The sequence below is a fragment of the Acipenser ruthenus genome, unplaced genomic scaffold (genome assembly GCF_902713425.1).
Source record: "Acipenser ruthenus unplaced genomic scaffold, fAciRut3.2 maternal haplotype, whole genome shotgun sequence".
NCBI lineage: Eukaryota > Metazoa > Chordata > Actinopteri > Acipenseriformes > Acipenseridae > Acipenser > Acipenser ruthenus.
In genome coordinates, this window is record NW_026708120.1 from 86678 (window position 1) to 97574 (window position 10897).

At 36.9% G+C, this 10897-nt stretch overlaps 2 long non-coding RNA genes across 7 annotated transcripts; one reads left to right on the forward strand and one right to left on the reverse strand.

Annotated features, from left to right (window-relative positions):
* LOC131729670 (uncharacterized) lies at positions 1 to 2760 on the forward strand. Its single transcript, XR_009323625.1, has 6 exons — positions 1 to 68; positions 173 to 219; positions 794 to 944; positions 1512 to 1723; positions 1980 to 2293; positions 2379 to 2760. It is a non-coding gene; the product is annotated as an uncharacterized LOC131729670 (long non-coding RNA).
* A 130-nt stretch (positions 2761 to 2890) lies between these two features.
* Positions 2891 to 7934, reverse strand: LOC131729668 (uncharacterized). Of its 6 annotated transcripts, none has more exons than XR_009323621.1 (7): positions 7798 to 7934; positions 7233 to 7567; positions 6526 to 6888; positions 6146 to 6256; positions 5046 to 5130; positions 4249 to 4463; positions 2891 to 3575 (listed from the first exon to the last, which is right to left on the reverse strand). It is a non-coding gene; the product is annotated as an uncharacterized LOC131729668 (long non-coding RNA). The 6 variants fall into 6 exon arrangements; XR_009323620.1 differs by having other exon boundaries at positions 6526 to 6669; positions 6800 to 6888; positions 7233 to 7934; XR_009323622.1 differs by having other exon boundaries at positions 6526 to 6669; positions 6782 to 6888; positions 7233 to 7934.
* Between the last annotated feature and the right edge of the window lie 2963 nt (positions 7935 to 10897).

A 10897-nucleotide genomic window follows, 5' to 3' on the forward strand; every position in this document is an offset into this window, starting at 1 on the left:
GCGGCGTGGAAGACCTCATCGCAGAGACACTGAGATTCACGCCTCACACAGGAGGAAAGGAGCGACAGGTGAATCACGCTCATGTTCATTCAAATCTAAGTGAACGTACCTTTTTACTTGTGCATGTGCTTTCTCCAAACTGTCATTTTAACCCAACCCTTTTCTTTTCTAGGCAACTTCGTGGAACTGACAGTGAAGCCGGGCCATCATTCCTCTGAAGTGAGCTTTTGAATTCTTATAAACACTCTGGGTTTCAAGTTCAGTATCAGTTTTGGATGCATTTCAAATAAACCTCATGTGACCTCTCCATGCGCTTACACACACACACACACAGACGCACACACACTGACTTTTTTTTAACTAATCAGATTAGGTATGTGTACATAGACATAAAGGATTTTTTCCCCCCACACACTTTTGTAATCTGCTTTCATATTTTTTATGCTTTATTTTCTGTATGTATTTACTCTCTATTTTTTAATGTCTACTGTTGTCTGTGGCTAATTTATTACAGTGAAGTTGTTACATTGTAATTTTTTATAGTAGATTGTATTTTGATGCTTGATAAACCTTGGAAAAAGTCGTCTGCTAAATGTCTGCAATAATAATAATAATAATAATAATAATAATAATAAATTACACTTAATGTGTTCAATGCAACATTGGGCCTGTACTGTCAAAAACATACTTTCCAAGTATGGAAATATTTCAGTAGAATAGCACAGTGTGACCCTCTGCGGTATGAGGCCTCCACCAACACTATACTGTATATTTATTGATGTATTTTTAATAGGGTACAGCAATGCAGAATGAGAGAAACTATGAGGATTGTTGATCCAATTGGGACACTTTTGTGAAGACTTGAGCGTTACCCAACGAAGAGCCTACAGTGTTCCTTCTCCTTTGTCACTCTGGCACATAGATGGGAATCATGAGTTAATTCAGTAAGTACACAAATACAAAACATACTTTAAATTTGAACACAAAGTATCAATACATTAAAAATGTATTTACAAGCATAAGGCAATGTATATTACTAATAGTATGTAGTACATCACTGCATCACCTTGTATTTCAATGAAGTTCAACATTGCATTCACTGCAGAACAAGATATTGTGTTACTATTAGTAAAATGTATTGTGATATTTTGTGTTAAATGATAATAATATCTTCCAATTAGTCTTTTGGATGAGGCTTTAAACTGAGGCCCTGACTCTCTGTGGCCATTAAAGATCCCATGGGGCACATTTCAAAAGGAGTAGGGTTGTCAACCCTGGTGTCCTGGCTAAATTCCAGTTCACCAATAACTGCTTCCGCATATTCTTCCACTCCCCTTCATCCAATTGTACCGATTTCATAAGAACTGTAAACGCTTTGGAAGCATTTACAGTTATTAAAAGCACGATAAGTGTATAATAGCACATTTTAGAAACACAGGCAAAGTAGGAACTACAGTACAAAGAAGCAAATATTTTGTTCTGGTTAACATTGTATCTTATTTTGCCTACAGATGGAGGATAGTCATTCATGGCGGCATTGATGGCTACAGTAGAAAAATAGTGTACCTGAAAGCCAGCAACATCAACAGAGCTTGTACAGTTTTTGAAAGTTTTGTTGGAGCTGTATATCAGTTTGGCTTACCATCACAAGTCCGAAGTGACAAAGGCCTTGAAAACATTGAAGTGGCTCGATTTATGCTGGAGCATCCTCGTCGTGTGTTGGGTAAATTATTACAGAACTGTAATGGAAAAATAAAGTGCATTTATTCAGTTAAATTTATTGAATTTACATACTGTTTAGTGTCTTGTATTTAATAAGTAAATATTAAGTATTTTATAATTAAAATAAATGACAAAATAATTTCATACTAAGGCAGAATTTAGAATCCTGTGTAAATATTTTGTTTAAAGTAAGTTGGTTTTGCCATCGTTAAAACACTAGCATTTTAAACTGTTTGTCTATTTCTAATTTTTTGTAGACAGAGGAAGCCATATCACAGGTCGAAGTGTGCACAACCAGCGCATTGAGAGGCTGTGGCGTGATGTCTGCTACACAGTTACCAGCAATTATTATGCTGCCTTGCAGTACTTGCAGGCAATACAGGCACTTGACCCAGATGATGAACTTCACTACGTGATGATTCCAAGACTGAACATGCACCTTGATATGTGGGACTGACGTCCTCTATCCTCGGAGCACATGAAATCCCCACAGCAGCTATGGATTCAAGGGCTACTGTCAAACTACAGCAGCGGAAATCCCACTTCCTGTGAGACTTGGAACTCTGATATGGTACTTCCTTTTCTTCAGCGATACAAATAAAGGTTACCTTATATATCTAATTAACATGTTAAATTGATTGTCTCCATTTTACTAGATGGATTTTGATAACTATGGAAGGACCTGGAGCCTGCCGTGAATCAGAGCCCCCAGTTTCATTGCAGGACACACTGGTTCCTCTCCTTCCAGTCAACATTGACCCTTTGAGGACGAGCAGCTGTTTCGGACTTGATCTTTATTTAGAAGCATTAAGTGTAGCAAACAACAGAAATGCCTAAATGTAGGTTTTAAGACCTTTACATACCACAACCGCTCCTTTTCATCCTGAAAAGGCTTTCAAACATGTATTGTACAGTGCACTCAGGTTTTAGCAAGGGTTCTCTTCTCATCACCTCTGCAAGTGTTAATGTGAATAGTTTTTATAATAAAAATAATTATTTTTACCCTTTTTATTTTAAACCCAGTTTGTAAAGGCCAATTTCTAGTCAACTTGGAGTATCACAGTATTTTGCCATTTTGATTTAAGTAGTGTTAAATATAATGTGAATATAGCTGATGGATTTGTGTTTTAATTCTCAGTTTAAAAATAAGCTGCAAACAGACTTTACATCACAGAAATGCAAATAGTGTTTATTAATAAGGAGGAAAAGTAAAATGTTCTTTCTTGGAACAACTTAACAACTGTTAAGAATTCTCTATTACCAAAAATCCTTAGGAGGGAAAAGATCCAGCCTATACTTTTATTTAAAGGCTTGTAACATTTCAGCACTGATGTTAATATTGACAGATTGAACTATTACATTTTAATATTTTAGTAAATTGAATTGTAGTGCTTAATAAAGGTGTCTGCTAAATATCTGCAATAATAATAACTACAGGTAAGAATTCTCAACCAAAGGTGACTCACTTGCTAAATTTAAGTGTACAAAGAATTATAGATAACAAAAATGACAAACATAAAAATTCTAGCAGCACTTTGGCATGCATAACATTGTTCTTAGGATCGAACATACTTGTGCCCTTTGACTACAGGTATGGTAAGCAAAGGAATTTGGTTATGCCCTTCCAAAGCCTGGGGAATTTTTAATTCCAAAGTCCATATCATCCCTGAAGGACTCGTATGAATGCCTGCATGGTACCCTTAATATGCTGGAACATGTGTTTGCAAGTGGAAACCGTGAACCATCATGCAAAAATTCAACAGTTGGAGCAGGGTTGAAGCCCAATGCTGGTACACTGTCACTTCCTGTGGCAAAGACAAGGATGTCCTCCAGGGTAACTCCACAAATCCCCACTAAAAAAAACCAAACAGAAAAATACATCAATCATCTTTGTAACTGCCATTGAGGTTTTTCACGGGACGTCACTGCTGTTGGGTCTCCATTTTGAAGGGCAGAAAGCACTGTATGCCAATGGCAGAATAATGTTATTAATATAATTAAAATATGATTAAGTTAAAGACTTTTAAATTGTATCACTGATTATTTTGAAATATGTATGCACACTCTACAGATTTAAGTGATGATTTGTATTTTTTAAATCCTTATATAAAGTTATTATAATATATGTTTTATGAGCAAGTCCAATTAACTATGTATAAACGTTTACATAGAAGTACTGTAACTAACGGTATATAACTTCATTCATATTAGTTTTGTATTTTAAACAAAGTACTGAATATGTAACCTGTTTAAACCTTGGTCTGATAACAAATAATTAATTTATCTAAATGTCAGGCAATCAATAATAATAATAATAATAATAATAATAATACGCAAGCATTTTATTCATTATACAATTGTTTCTTGACATGTACCTGCTGAGAGCTACATTTTCCATCAAGAACCCTCTCACATGACTGTTTTAAATTGTATATAAACTTCTTAAATGTATACTACTATATTGAGATGCTAATTCAATGTGGATACACAACATCTTATTGAAATTGCATTTAAAATAAAACGTACTCTCTACATCCAAGAGATAATCCCTCCAATGACATACTGCTTCATTTTCTCTCTCAAACTTGTTACTCCCACAGTCAGATCGCTGCTCTTTGAATAGCTCTTCAAGCACATCAGCAGTCAGCTTCTCTGTCGATTGACAGAAAATAGGTTTGAAGGTTTCAGGGTGGGCCTTCATAGAATCCATTACACCGAGAGAACGGAGTCCTTCTTGCAACCTGTGCAAAATATTTGAATAATGAATGTTCTGAATTAGTAATACAGTAGACACTTGAAAAAAAGATGTACATACCCCAATGCAATGCTTGTTTTCAGAGCATATAAAATATTCTCTTCAATAATAATGTAGATTTTTTTTAAATATATAAAACAAGCCACTGGCTTTCTTCAATACATTAATTATTTAATTAAGTAGCCCAGATGTGGGTAGGGGGAATGTGATTCTCTATGTATTAGTATAAATATACAGCTTGGTGCTAGTCACAACATATAATAAGTGATATTTCTTCAGCACAATATAGGGACAAAGTAGATTCAGTTTGGTTTTCAATTCAGTACACATCTGCACGCTACATAATAACATAGAACACTTTTATTAAACTTCTCAGAACACATTTAATATATATTTAATATATAATTAATATAACAATTAGGCTGTGAATTTAAAAGGCTGAGACTGCTTTGGCTGGCTGAGTTTAGGAATGGAATGAGTCGACTTTATAACTTTTTTGTAACTATGGAGCATCAACATTAGGTGGGTACTGTTCTTTGTAATATTAGATTTTTTGTAAAAAGCAAACCTTTCAAACTGTGTTCTTGTTCGCTGAAGAACATACCAGTCGAACCGCCTTGTCCAGTTCCTTTTTAATTGTCTGACTTTGAAATCTTAAAATTGAAATAAAGAGAACATGCATGCACATTGAAGCAAAATATAAATCCAAGAGTCAGCATCCACAATAAATCCTCTTCAGTCCTGACATCCAATATTTATTTATTTTCTAAATATAACCTGTTAATTTATGTTTCTGGATTTAGGACTATTTATTTGCATAAAAAAATATCAATATACTTGTTTTAAATACATACAAACATCCACTAAACAAGGAATGCAAAGGAAGAGGACAAATAATGAGAAGCTAGACAAGAATGAGAGTACACATGATTTCATTAAAACCTTTTTTTCAAGTTTAAGCAATGCTTCAAATAATCCACTTTAAAACATTACAGTTTTTTATTTTAAAAAGGGCACAGGGGTGCTCCTTGACCAGCCAACAGCTTAAAACACAAATATTTTGGGGCATACAAATTCCATACAGACACAAACAACAAAAATATACATTGAACTTAACTATCAATCAAAACTCAATTAGTGCATTTCATTTCCAGTGTATTATATTCCCAGATACATACAGATTAAACATAAAAGCCTATCAAAACGGTTTTCATCAGCTAAGTACATCTCGGAAGCTAAGCTGTGTGGAAATGAATGGCAACAACTGACTGAATCATGAATATGAAAGTGCAATGTGTCTTTTTGTTGTTTAAAAACAACGATAAAAAGACATCCCATAATCTGGCACAACACAACGACCTCTGACACAAAGAACACAAAGAACTCTGACCTCTGCCATCCCATAATCTGGCACAACACAAAGTGTTTACTTTCCTATGGGTGGTGGACATTGTGTTACAATGTTACAGTCACAGAAAATGGTGGTGTTCATAAATATCATGACAAAGAATTCTATGACAAAAAGTTATTTAAATGAATTAATTCTAAACATACATTTAAAATATACAGTCACCAAGCAAATATTAATTTAGTTGTATGAATACATCTGTTCCTCAAGACTTATTTTAATTGGGGGAAAAAACAATCAATAAGGCTTGTAACACTTACTTAAAAGCTGCATGCGAGCTTTCCTTTAGCGATTCCTCTAGAACTCTATTCAGCTGCTCTTCTTCAGAATCACTAAATACATTGTCTTCACTGACAAGGTCCACATAGTCTCTAAGAAACAAAAGAATAAATAAGAAATTCAGCCCACTATAACACTGATAGCATTGGAAGCTCCATTCTTACTTTCCTTCTGCAGTAATAGTCCTTTGATAGTAAAAGTCTTTTAAATTACATCAATGTGAGACATTGTGCACAACAGAAATTACTGGCACGGAAACAAACATCGTACTCAATATTAATGTTAAAAAAATAAAAAAATATTTTGATTATATAAAAATGACAATTACTTACGAGTACTCCACATTGAAAACATTACATACCTGTACAGTCCACTAGAAGAAGCATGGCACTTGTTGTAATAATTTTGAACATGGGATGTGTTGTCATGTGATGACATAGATAGTTGAGTCTCTTCAGATATCTCCATAACGACATCATCTTCCAAATCAGTGTCATCAGGCTGTCTGAAAACAGTTAACAAAGACATACATGCTTTGAATGTCAAAACATATTTACCACAGATACAAGTCAACCACTATGTTGTAAAAGTAAATGAGCAATTTATATGACAAATACACCAGAAAAACAGATGACCTTCCACAGTTTTCAATGTGTTCTGAAAGGCATTGCAGAGGGATATCTTTTCCACACCTTTTGCACTTCTCCATGACCACCTCTTGACACTACAACAAACACACACATTTATTTTTAACATGCTTCATTTTTATAGTATGCGTTACATGTGCATTTACACCTTAACCCAGTGATCTCCAGTCCTGATCGTCGAGGGCCATAGTCCAGCAGGTTTAATGCAATAGATATTGCTCAAAAAGAGACAGTAAGAGCGTGCCAGTGAAGAAATATGTTGAGAGTTGGAAAGGGAGGAATCAAAGGTGACACCAAGGTTTGGGCAGAGGAGGAAGGGGAAAGGGTGATAGAATCAAGGGAAATTCAGATAGAAAGGTCTGTAGAGGGAGGCGAAGAAGAAGGAATATAGAGGAGATCAGATTTTGACAACTGTTCTTACCTCTTCAGCCTCACGCTTCGCAATGCTCTCCAGGTTTTTCTGAAGTGGTCGAATGTAGGCCATTGCCTGGTTCAGGCCACTCTCAGTTCTCAGAAATTTCTCACTGTACTCACCGGCTGGCATTGGAATTGGTGCCAATTGTTTGGTTTTATTAACGGACCTCAACATCTGAAAGCCTCCTGCACCTTTCAATTGTGGAAAATGTGAAAACAGAGTTTCACATAGTTCAGAAAATCCTCCATTTTTGTCTGCAAATGTTATTTTTTTCCTACCAAGGGCTGAATTCTGTAAACCAATGCGGTCTTCTCCATTGGGCACAGTTTGAACATTGGTCTCTGTAAGCAAAAGAAATCACGTGTCCAGGTTTCACTGTGTGTAGTTTTCCGTTTACACTTTCCAGTTTTCTGGAACATCTTTTGCCCCCTTGCCCGATCACATGGCTGAAACAGCTGCACAAGATTTCTTTGAATGTGGTCATTTCTAGGGCAGGGAATCCTGCCTGAATCGACTGTAGGGGTTCCCTGTTGTACTTCAGCTAGTGAGGTTTGCATGTTGTTAAACAAACCTCTAAAAGAACTGGGTGAACACGTCCCAGTACCAGTCTGTGATCCTGAGCCAGCAGTGGCTGTGCTTTCTGACTCTCTCTTCAAAATCCTTGCAGCTTCTTGAAGAAGTCGAGCAGCCTCAACATTGGCACTCTCACCACTACAAAAGGAACGGAACTGAAATCATATATTCACATAAACTAAAATAAAATTAATTAATTTAGCAGATGCTTTAATCCAAAGCTATTTACATACAATCGAACCCCGGAATCCTAACCACCACTCTACACTGCCGCACTGATAAATGTACATATATATATATATAAAATGAATGCTGCAAGTATTTTACACACACAACTGCAGCACTTGTTTGACCTCACAAGAACTAGGAGAACCGTCCTGCTTACACCCTTGTGCTACTCCAAGTATTGATCAGCTTTAAAATAATTTTAAAAAGAAAACTTAACTCTAAATACCTATACATCTAGCAAGTAATTAATACAAATGATAGGTACATCTTAAGTGAAGCGGTACAACTGTATAATACTGATGCAACATCTCAGACAGGTAGCTGCAGTAGACGACGGGAAATTAATTCATGAAATACTCATTTTTACCCACTTCCCCTGCCAAAAAAAATTTAAATAAAATAAATAACTTGCCTTGATACACGTCTGTCTCTTAATCCGACCAGAATACTGTACCTACTGTAATAATATTCAAAAACCCATCACGATTTTCCAATACTTACTTTTAAATACAGGTACCATTGCCCACCCACCCACCACCGTTTTACAGTTACATACACTATATACTACAAAACAAAAAAAAACAAAAAACAGTGACAAATGTGGTCACTATACTCTCTCAAATCATTATAAGTTGGTTATCTATAGCTAAATTGTATCATGCATCGTCTATGTTATGAGCACATGTGATTGAGTATTAATTTTTATACAATAACAAACAAATATAAAAAGAAAACTCGGAATAAACTCGAACTTGCCTTAATTCAGGTCTATCCGCCACCTGTAACGTGAGCGATGCACCAGGAGGATTGTGGGTCCACAGTTTCCATGGCAACCCTGGTAAACGAATACGGTCTTCATGTTAATGATCCGCAAGCAGAATACCATGTTGCATAATCACAATCAGCAAGCAGAATACCATGTTGCATAATCACAATCAGAAAGCAGAATACCATGTTGCATAATCACAATCAGCAAGCAGAATACCATGTTGCATAATCACAATCAGCAAGCAGAATACCATGTTGCATAATCACAATCAGCAAGCAGAATACCATGTTGCATAATCACAATCAGAAAGCAGAATACCATGTTGCATAATCACAATCAGCAAGCAGAATACCATGTTGCATAATCATGATCATGATCAGCAAGCAGAATACCATTGCGGAAGTGCATCTTAATTTTGGCACGGATCACCCTCCATAAGTATCATGTGACACATTTGCAGAAATTGAATGTTAAGCAACTTTAATGACGTGCAGTTGCGAATCATGACCACAAGGTGTCAGTAATAGATTGGATAGTAACCCAGCTAACACAATGATGTTTCCGGAACGTTAGGAGTATGTTATTTGAAAGTCAGCATAACATTAAGTAATTTTTAAAGAACATTTTTTGGAATGTTTTCGTAAAGTTACGAGATCTTACGTAACTAATGTTATAAAATAACATTGACACTGCTTTCAGGTAACATTGCCAATGACACAAAATGATGAATTTTTTCCCAGTTAATTAGGGTCCCTCTTGTAAATGTACTCCCTACTATCCTACCCACCAATCTCCCGATCCTGCTCTCCTACAGCAGCGGCCTCTTCAATAAACACAAACACACAACTAACCCAATTACATGAGAGGATTCAATTTTCAGCCTCCTACCACATTCGCTGATTCTTTGAGAGCCTGCCTAAATTGTTCCAAATTGCCCATAGGCTTAAAGCAGCGGTCGACGTATTTGAAGGGCTAAAACTCAGATTTGTGCAGCAATCGTTCGAGAAACACTGGGGTCACTTACAGACTGTTCGTCTGATACTACAGCCCTTGAAACGGTGCTTCTACACGGTGCAGCTCCCCGGGGGGACGAGCTCGCAGACCCCCCCGTGCAGAAAGCTCCGATACCGACCGAGATATTCCGGCGAAAATAGCCGAGAATTAAGCGCCCTCCCCTCTGAGGCTTCGGTCGATTTCCGCCACGAACAAACGAACGGGACTCTGGTCATGTGAAAAAAAAATAATAATAACATGACCAGAGCCCCGTCCGACGTGACGTTGCGGAAATCAGCCAAAGCCTCGGAGGGGAGGGCGCTTAATTCTCGGCTGTTTTCGCTGGCCTCCGGGGCGGCTTCTAACGGGGTCTCCGCAGCTCTTGTGCAAGTGTTCACCCCGACCTCGTGGAACTCCAGCCCGGCCTCATAATACTCGTGCACCCGGGGGAAAAGGGGACGTGCATTTAATTGATGTTCCATCGGGACATGCACATTGAAGTGAATATAGAAAGTCTGCATTTCTCAGCATCGCTCTCTCTTTAAACAGCGGCGCTTGCGCATTGAAGTGAAATCGAAAGACTGCATTTCCCAGCGTCGCTCTCTTGTTTTACAGCTGCGCTTGCGCACTGAAGTGAATAAAGTCTCAGCGTGCATTCACGGAGATAATTCTGCGCAGATATTGTGCAGAATGTGACCAATTGATCCAATGAACTTCTATCAACTGGTCAGATTCTACACAAAATGATCTCCGTGAACGCACCCTTAATGACTCCCTTTCACAGCTGCCTGGTTCAACGCAGTTCATTCAGATGCGGTTCTGTAATTACAGCTATTAAGGAAGCGCATTGCTCCCTTACATAAATAAATAAATAATAATAAAACACCTATTTACATGAAAGGAAAATATCACGCACATACGTGACAACAAGTAAAACGTAATTATTTATTTATTTATTTATTTATTTATTTATTTATTTATTTATTAGCAGACGCACTTGTCCAGGGCGACTTACACTCGTAAACAAAAATTATGACGTAAATGTGTGTTAAAAAATATCACGTATACACGTGACAAAGCAACCCGTATTCACGAGAAATTAAATGAT